This window comes from Excalfactoria chinensis, chromosome 4 (assembly GCF_039878825.1).
Source record: "Excalfactoria chinensis isolate bCotChi1 chromosome 4, bCotChi1.hap2, whole genome shotgun sequence".
In the NCBI taxonomy this organism is placed as follows: Eukaryota; Metazoa; Chordata; class Aves; order Galliformes; family Phasianidae; genus Excalfactoria; species Excalfactoria chinensis.
Window position 1 is genome coordinate 62,694,941 of NC_092828.1, and position 9,656 is coordinate 62,704,596.

The following is a 9,656-nucleotide window of genomic DNA, read 5'->3' on the forward strand; positions in this document are numbered from 1 at the left end:
CAGACATTTGATTTAATTAGTCTAACTGGAAGCTTTCTGAGCTGTATCATTCACTGTGTTGGGAAGCTGCTTGAATGTACTCATGTCACAGCATGGCAGAAGTCCTGTTGTTTCTTTATGTTAAAAAGAGAACACTCCATGAAGATACAGTTTATTAGTCTACATTAAGATGTATCTATGTATTAAAAGTACACTCCATCAACCTTACACTTGCAGAATTTGGATTAGAGTACAGAAAGGAGCATAAGAAGATCTTCCAAGATAAAGCTGAAAGAATACCTTGTGTAGTACATGGAAAGTGAGCTTCTTGCCATCTGGCAATTGCTTTGATCATATTTGTCTGATGGGACAGTAGATTTAATCATATTAGACTCTTACAGGTGTCCTCAATAAGCAATTATGAATTAAAATTCTAATCAGAGCAACAGTCTTTGCCCATTTACCTGTGATTATTACAGGGACTTTTTTTTTTTTTTTTAAATATGAAATAATCCTGCTTACCAAGAACAGCTCAATTAAATGAACTAACTAATGTAGTCTGGAGAAAAAGTTAATCTTATTTCCTACCTGGAAAAATCGAATTTAGGAAAAAGTTATGTATTCATGTTTGTTTGGTTTTTTAATTGTACACCCACATTCATCATCAGTATTTTCTGACAGGTTTTTATTGGATTGAGGCCCAGAAGGTTTTCTGCAAATACAATACTACAATGTTTCCAAAAGCTGTTGTTTTAGTATTTTTTTTCTCCAAAGTGTATTATAAATGGCTTGTTTTCTTTATTGATTTAACTACATTTCATTCTGAGGACACATCTGCAAATTAATGTACTCATACTGTGTGGGCAAAAGAATTGGGGAAAAAACAACAACAACAACAACTAATAATGGAAGAGATTTCAGAAGCATGTATGACCAAGCTTTGCTTCTACAATTGGTGGAAATTCCATAGGCAGCTAATGGGATATGAGTGGGAGCGAAACAGACAGTTAACATGAAGTCTCAGCTCAGCCTCAATACTTTACCAAGTCTCATCTTGCCTGAAAATCACTTAAGGTTGTAACTCCTTAACCTTGAAAGAGGTCAGTTGAAGGAAGGTAGCACAGAGTCTGCATTAGCATTTCACCTTCTGAAGTACAGTACAGGCGTACTGGGGCCACATACAGCTACCCTACAGTCATATTGTCATTTGTGATGCTGATTACTGGAGTAAGCTCTCTATCATCTAAACATATTTTCACCGTTTCCAGACAGAAGGCTAAACATTTACTTGCTGTTTTTCAATTTCTGCTTCTTCCCCATGCACTGAGCACTGCAAGATAACTATTTCAATCACAACACAAAGGAAACAAATTGAGACCTAATGGAATAGTTCTCAAGGAAAATAAGAACAGAAAGACACTCCTAACTGACACTGAAGAAAAAAAAGTCATATCTTCCACGTGCTGTAGATAAATTTTTTGCACCCAGGTACTTCCTCTAAAATGCTTTCAGTACTAGTAGTATAGCTAGTTACTGGTTATAAAAGCAAAGAGTCATTAAGGTTGGAAAAAAAAACCAAAACACTAAGACCATCTAGTCCATTACTTTCCACGATGCAAAGGAAAGCATAACAAAATGGCAAAGCAGCAAGATCTTAAGTTACAGCACAGAAGAATCCAGTCAGACACAACAGCAATAAACAAAGAAACAAAAAAACTGCTCACCTTCAAAATGCTCAGAAAGCACTCATGCCACACAAAGACCCTCTCACTTCTCCCTCTCCCAAACAAGATATTCTCAATTACACTACCAAACCTTACATGAGATCTGGGAAAAAGGTGGATCCTGGCTCCTCCTCTACCAGTTTCTCACCTGCATTGCTTGCACCTGAGCTCCCCTGACTTGGCCCAGCCATCTTACCAGATGCTTAATCACTGTTTCAAGCTGTGACTTAGCATTTCAACTACTCCTCTCATTGAAGATATTTGCACAAATTTAATTCCTCAAATAAGTTAAATGCTAAGAATGAAATATATCTGTACAACAGATAATGTTTCATGGATACTTGCTCCAAATGGAAAGGAGTGGCAAACGTTGTCTGGGTTATTGAATGAAGTCTTGTGCTATGACAAACAATAATATTTATACAACTGCTTTTGAGCACTGATCAGGTTTTCAGTTTTGTGCAGAGTTCTCAGGGCCTACCTTACTAAGAATCTTTACTGCGTAGTTCAGTAATTGTGTCTTTGCTTTTTGGCTTCATCCTTCATCTTCTTCTCCTGAAGGAAATAAGAAAAAGATAGCTGTGAGGTTCTAAATAGCTAGCACAGATGACAATAAATGACAGGCATTAGATTTACAAGCCTTCTTGTCATTTCTTGTCCCAAATTTCTGTGTGAAAGCAGATTTCTCATGAAAGCTCACCATTTAAAATTAATGATGACTACATCTGCTTTCAAAGATATCAAAGTCAGTTTATTCTATCAGTTGTTACTAAATGCAATTTAGAGTGCAGCTATTTGAAAGGCCAGTAAAACTTAAAGCCTACTAGAGACAACCAAGTGGATGATCCTTGAGTGAATACAAACTGGCAGTTCTACTGCAGGTGATTTTTCTACTACCTACCAGTTATCTTACTATTTTGATCTTGAAAAACTTTCTGGCTACTCCAGGGCAAAACCACATCTAAAACTGAGAGAAAGTGACAAGATCCTGAACAATACCTGGGTGTGTTTCCATTGTTGCTCCTCTTGTGTACTCTTTCATCTTCATCCCTTGTCATGCTTTTATGATTTGTTATCAATATTTCACATCATAACACTGGGAGTTAAAGAGGTAGTGTTGTCCCAGGACACAAAAGGCCAATGTCGGTGGTACAGCAGCAGAGGCTGAACCTTCCACCAGTATTCCACTGTGTGTTGTTGCCGTGTGATAGATGGCAACAGAGGGGCAGTCTGACAGAATGGCACCTGACATAGAAGTGCGTATGAAACAAAAGCATGTCACTGAATCCCACCGTGTGGAAAAAATGGCACCCACTGGCCTTCATGGATGCTTGCTGAATACTTATGGATGTCAGCACAGAGGGGTGGTGCATAGTGCATTTCAGCAGTGGTGACAGTGACCATGGGCCACATGTGCTGGTGCACGTTTTAACAAGCCACGGCATGCAGCCTCATGTTCATTGCTGGAAAAACAAACAAACAAAAATCCCACATAGCTAATGGTAATGACTGTGTTGAAAAACAGCATTTTCTAGCTGAGAATTCACTCTGTTGAACAGAGTTACTCGTTTAAACTGCTGTCATTTCATTGAAAACAAATAGAAGGCATTACTTTTGGAGCAACCCACATACATGCAGCCCAAGACAATTCCTCTTCAGTCAATGTGGCCCAGGCAAACAAAAGATTGGACACTCATGCTACACAGCATCTGTAACACAGCTGGTTCCCTCAGGTCCTGGGTGCCCTTTGTGCTGGACTATTTGCCTGTCTTGCGTATTAATACATTAAGGCAAGAGATTCCTTGAAGGAGAAACTTTTCCTCACAGCTGCCCAAAGTCATCTCTGATACTGTCCTATTTTGGAATCTCTCATTGGTGGGAGCAGCATGTGTTATGGATCCGTCATTTTGGATCCCTCTTAGCCATAATTCATAACACTCTTACAATGAGAAGGAATGTAGTCAAGCACAGAAGGAAATATGTTTAGTGAGCATTCACTACAGTGGGCAGCACCCAGGTGAGCACTTCCAGCCATGGCCTGTAATGAAATGATAGAACACAAACAACCCCATAAAACAAAAACATCTTGAGATTACAAATAAATTCTATCTTCCACACATCAGGCATCATTTAACCACTTTACCTCGATAACAATATGTAGGAGCTCAGATGGGATTTTGCCTGTAGGTACAGAGATGTGAGGCGTCAATGGAAAAATTCATTAAAAAAAAAAAATATATATATATATATATATATATATAATACTTGTGGACAGCAACTCCTTAGGAAAGAACACTTAATGTTTATGAGACTGTTAAAAGAAACACTGAAATAGAAGAAATAATTCCTCACCCCCAGCTCAGCCCGGCTGCAGTTGGTGAAGTGACACCACCTGTGAGAGGCTCGGCCCTGAGCGGACGGGCGGCAAAGCCCTGCAAGGGGGCCGTGACCTCCAGGTGACCCCAGCTGTGACCTGCAGGTGACCCCGGCCCGGTCCCTTCAGCTGGAAAGGGCGGGAAGGCCGAGGTGAGGAAAAAAAACGGCGTGAAGAAAAAAGAGCGGGAAAAAAAATGGGCGGGAAGAGAAAAGGGCGGGAAAAGAAAGCTGCGTTCTGAGCTTCTATTGGCTACCGGGAGTCTGGGAAACGTATATAAGGCGTGGGTGGGACCGTGAGCAAAAGAAGATTACCTCAGCGGAAAAGAAGGAGCGGGGTGCTGCGAGGCGACGGTAGCAGCCGCAGCAGAACTACAAGCCGCCGCCGGGAACGAGGTACGGTGCGAAGGGGGGGGTGCGGCTGGGATCGATGGGTGCAGTGCCGGGCACGATTTATTAGGAATGACGGCTGCCTGAAAAGTCGATGTAGTACTCCGACAGCACGCGGGTGGTGGGATGGCGAGAGTGGGACCTCCGACGGTCATGGAGAAAGGGGGCGAGCCGGGTGGAGCGGCGCCTCCGACGGTGGGGGGGGGTGCCGGCCGAAGCGGCGCCTCCGATGGCGGCCGGGGGGGAGGGTTGGCCGGGCGGACACGCGCCTCCGATGGCAGGCCGGTTGGGAGGGGGGGCGGTGCGGCGTCTCTGACGGCTGGGGTTGGGGGGGGGGAACGGGAGGAACGGTGTATCTGATGGCAGGCTGGTGCTGGGGGGCCGGGCGGAGCGGCGCCTCCGAGGGCAGGCGGGTGGGGGGGGGGCGGGTGGAGCGGTGTCTCTGACGGCTGTGGTATTGGGGGGCCGGTGGAGCGGCGCCTCCGACGGCAGGCGGGTAGGGGGGGCCCGGGCGGAGCGGAGCCTAAGACGGCAAGCGGGTGGGGGGGAGGGGGGGGGGGGGGGGGGGGGCGGGCGGAGCGGAGCTCCCGACGGCAAGCGCGTGGTGTGTGTGGGGGGGGAGCCTGGCGGAACCTCCGACGGCAAGCGGGTGAGGGGGGGGTGCGGGCGGAGCGGCGCTTCCGACGGTGGAGGGCGTGCCGGCCGGAGCAGAGCCTCCGACGGCGGCCGGAGGGGGGGGTGGCTGGGCGGACCCGCGCGACCGATGGCAGGCGGGTTGGGGGGGGGGGGGAGCGGTGCGGCGCCTCTGAAGGCTGGGGTTGGGGGGGAACGGGTGGAACGGCGCATCCAGCGGCAGGCTGGTGCTGGGGGGCCGGGCGGAGCGGCGCCTCTGACGGCGAGTGTGGGGGGGGCGGGCGGAGCGGAGCCTCCGGCGGCAAGCGGGTGAGGGGGGTGCCAGGCGGAGCGGAGCCTCCGGCGAGAGGGGAGAGGGGGGCGGGCGGGCGGGCGGAGCGGAGTCGCCGACCACAAGCAGTTGGAGTAGGGGCCCAGGCGGAGCGGAGCCTCCGACGGCAAGCGGGTGGGGGGGCGGGAGGAGCGGAACCCCCGACCGCAAGCGGGTGGGGGGGTTGCCAGACAGTCTCCGACGGCAACCGGAGGGGAGGGGAGGGCGGAGCAGAGCCTCCGACGAAAAGATGGAAAGGGGGTGGGGGCCGGCCGGAGCGGTGCCTCTGTCGGCAGGCAGGTGGGGGGGGGGGGGGGGGGGGTTGCCGGGGCACTGCTGCCGGCAACAGGTGGAAGGGGGTGGCTGCAACAGAGACTTCAATACCTCCCCTTTTTCAATGCTATGGAAGAAAACTAATAAAAAATAAGTTCTTGTTGTGACTGAAGTGATGCTCTTTAGAGACTATATCCATTGATTGCATGAAGATGTGCTTCTAGATAAGTGAGGTATTCAGGGTGTTTAGAAGAAATCATTACAGCAGTATTAGAGTTGTGTATGAAAATAAAGAAATGCTTTGATAATAAAGATAAGAATGATTGAAAAAAACAGGCATGAAGGTAAAATACCGTTATCTACTCTGGTCTTAGATGATGTGTTCTAAATCTCTCTCTTAATTTCCTATGATATGCCTCATTTGAGTAAGGGACAATCACCTACTTTACGTATACTATAAAAGATGGAGGTGGGTGCCTGGTGCTCGAAGTAGTTACAGCAATAATGAATTTGCGAGAAAGTGAAATGGTGTTGTACCTCATACATCAGGATCTACTGCTGAAGAAAGAAGAAGCGAAGTGGCGTTAGGACCTGGGAGGCAGGAGCAAGGAAGAAGAGGAAGCAGAAGCCAGCCGATGCGGGGGGGAAAGAGAAAGGCGTTCTGGGCAAAGCAATTCCCTGTTAGCAGGGCTATAGTCACATTGGATTTGAGCATTGCCAGTGGCCTTGGGTGACCAGGGCCATCTTTGTGCTGGGCGACCAACCTGTAAACAGGGCTCTGGTCTGTGTTGTAGTTGGCCTTTTGCCTTGTTGCTCTTTTGGCTGCCTGGGGAGCGTGGCCCCCTGTAACGGAGGGTGAAAGCCACCTCTCCGCACCTGCGTGGGAAATGGAGCTCGTCGGTACCCCAAGGCCTCCCTGTAATCAGGGCAGTGCCTTTTCCCTGCCCCTCCTGCCCCGGCCCCTCAGTGCTGTTGCCTGCTGGTGGCCTGTCAATGCGCCGGCCCCGTACTCGGGGTGAGTGGCGTGGCATTTGTCCTTTGTCCTTGCTTGAGAACGCCCCCTTGGCACGTTGAGGTTTGTGGCCTCCGTGCAGCCCCCGGACACAGGCCTCAGGCTCTTGTGAGTTGCTCGTGGGTGCGGGTTTATTCCCAGGAGTTGGCTGCGCCGCCTTGTCCTTCCCTGCTGGAAAGCTTGCCTGTGTGTGTGTTCCCCTTCCATTCCCTGTTTGCGTGGTGAGTGTGTGAGTGAGCTTTCCCTTTAGGCCTCCCCAAAGATGCTGCAGCCTAGCTTTGGCTTCCCAAGTGGGGCTTGGAGGGGTTGGCTGCATGCCGCAAGGCGGGGGTCTTCCCTCTCATCTTAGTCCCATGAGCGCAGCGAGTGTCCTGTTGGCCTGTCTCCTTTTTCTCTTAGATGAGATCTGTGCCACTTGGCAGCTCTGTGGCCGAGGCCGCCCTGTAGCCAGGGCTTGGGCCTGTCCTTGCGTGGCCGCCTGTTCTGGCGGCGTGACCGCTCCGTACTCGGGGCTTGTGTCACAAGATGTGGAGCCCTCTGTCCCTCAAGTGGCCCGCCCCGCCCTGTAATCAGGGCCGGGGAGGCCGCAGTGTTGCGGCCGGCTGCTTTAGCCATCCAGCTGGTGGGGATGACCCCTCCCTGTCCCGTCAGAGGGTGCAGGTTGAGGTGCTGCTTTTATGTGCTTATGTGCTTATGTGTTGGGGTGACCTCCCCGCTCGGTGGGTCGAGGTTGTTCCCTGGGCTCTCAAAGACGTGGTGATGTTGTGGTGATGCTGTGGTGATGTTCTGCTGCTGGGCGGGCCCGCCTGTAGCTCGGGCGTTGGCGGGAGCTGTGTGCTCCGTGGGGCTTTTTGATGATGGTGAGGCATGGGGTGCCGTCCTGTAGGCAGGGCTGTGCGTGCCCCTGTGTTTGGTGAGCTGCGTTCTGAGAGACCCCCTGTACTCAGGTGGGAATGTGGCCCCGGCCTTTCAGAGGCACGGGGCTGCGAGCTGTGGGGCTGGGCTTGCTCCCTCCCTGGAATTGGATGTGCTTTTTCCCCGACCGCGGCATTAGGCCGTGTCGCCCCGCTGCCTGGCGGCTGAGAGTCGTTCCTGCTGCTGGGGGGGAAACCGAGCTCTGTGGCTCCAGGGGTGTTGTCGGCCCGCCTGTAATCAGGGTCTGGGTGCGTGAGCCTTTTTGCTCTGCTGGCAGCCTGTGTGGGGCGACCGCCCCGTTAGCGGGGTGGGTGCCAAAGTGCCCCGGACTGGGAGAGAAGGAGCCTCCCGCGGCCATAGGGATGGGGGCTGCCCTGTAAGTCAGGGAGCGGCTGTGTCCCCGAGTCCCAGGCCCTTTGCAATGGAGGCAGTGGCTGGGGGTCCCCTGTAAGCAGGGAAGCGACTCCTTTGTCCGCTGCTTTTTGAGTGCCCAGCTATATTTGCCCAGTCTGCCCGCCTCCACGATCCCCTGCAGCGCCGGCTGGAGCCTTCGCAGCGTGCCAGTGAGGTGAGAAAAGCAGCTCTTAAGTAGTTTTGTTTGGAATTGGGCTGGGGAGAGGGGGCGGATGCAAGGTCTTCCCCCTTGGCTGGGTGGTCGTGTGCCGCGTTCCTTTGGGACGCCAGGTTTTCCCCGCTTCCTTGAGGTGGAGGGTTTGCTGCTGCTCAGGTCTAATGGTGTCGTGCCTCGTATTTCAGGATCTGCTGCCGAAGAAAGAAGCAGCGACGTGGGGACCTGGGAGGCAGGAGCGAGGAAGAGGAGGAGGAAAAAGAGAAGGAAGAGGAGGAAGAAGAAGAGGAGGAAGAGGAGGAAGAAGAGGAGGAAGAAGAGGAAGAGGAGGAAGCAGAAGCCTGCCAATGCGGGGGGGAAAGAGAAAGGCGTTCTGGGCAAATCACCTCCCTGTTAGCAGGGCTATATAGTCACATTGGAATTGAGCGTTGCCGGCGGCCTTGGGTGACCAGGCCGTCTTTGTGCTGGGTGGCCTCCCTGTAATCAGGGCTCTGGTCTGTGTTGTAGTTGGCCTTTTGCCTTGTTGCTCCTTTGGCTGCCTGGGGAGCGTGGCCCCCTGTAACGGAGGGTGAAAGCCACCTCTCCGCACCTGCGTGGGAAATGGAGCTCGTCGGTACCCCAAGGCCTCCCTGTAATCAGGGCAGTGCCTTTTCCCTGCCCCTCCTCCCCCGGCCCCTCAGTGCTGTTGCCTGCTGGTGGCCTGTCAATGCGCCGGCCCCGTACTCGGGGTGAGTGGTGTGGCATTTGTCCTTTGTCCTTGCTTGAGAACGCCCCCTTGGCACGTTGAGGTTTGTGGCCTCCGTGCAGCCCCCGGACACAGGCCTCAGGCTCTTGTGAGTTGCTCGTGGGTGCGGGTTTATTCCCAGGAGTTGGCTGCGCCGCCTTGTCCTTCCCTGCTGGAAAGCTTGCCTGTGTGTGTGTTCCCCTTCCATTCCCTGTTTGCGTGGTGAGTGTGTGAGTGAGCTTTCCCTTTAGGCCTCCCCAAAGATGCTGCAGCCTAGCTTTGGCTTCCCAAGTGGGGCTTGGAGGGGTTGGCTGCATGCCGCAAGGCGGGGGTCTTCCCTCTCATCTTAGTCCCATGAGCGCAGCGAGTGTCCTGTTGGCCTGTCTCCTTTTTCTCTTAGATGAGATCTGTGCCACTTGGCAGCTCTGTGGCCGAGGCCGCCCTGTAGCCAGGGCTTGGGCCTGTCCTTGCGTGGCCGCCTGTTCTGGCGGCGTGACCGCTCCGTACTCGGGGCTTGTGTCACAAGATGTGGAGCCCTCTGTCCCTCAAGTGGCCCGCCCCGCCCTGTAATCAGGGCCGGGGAGGCCGCAGTGTTGCGGCCGGCTGCTTTAGCCATCCAGCTGGTGGGGATGACCCCTCCCTGTCCCGTCAGAGGGTGCAGGTTGAGGTGCTGCTTTTATGTGCTTATGTGCTTATGTGTTGGGGTGACCTCCCCGCTCGGTGGGTCGAGGTTGTTCCCTGGGCTCTCAAAGACG

At 52.3% G+C, this 9,656-nt stretch overlaps 1 long non-coding RNA gene across 1 annotated transcript; it reads left to right on the forward strand.

Moving 5' to 3' along the window:
- The first annotated feature begins 4,391 nt into the window (after window positions 1-4,391).
- On the forward strand, window positions 4,392-8,489 carry LOC140251884 (uncharacterized). Its single transcript, XR_011903484.1, has 3 exons — window positions 4,392-4,472; window positions 6,232-8,177; window positions 8,366-8,489. It is a non-coding gene; the product is annotated as an uncharacterized lncRNA (long non-coding RNA).
- Window positions 8,490-9,656: the final 1,167 nt, after the last annotated feature.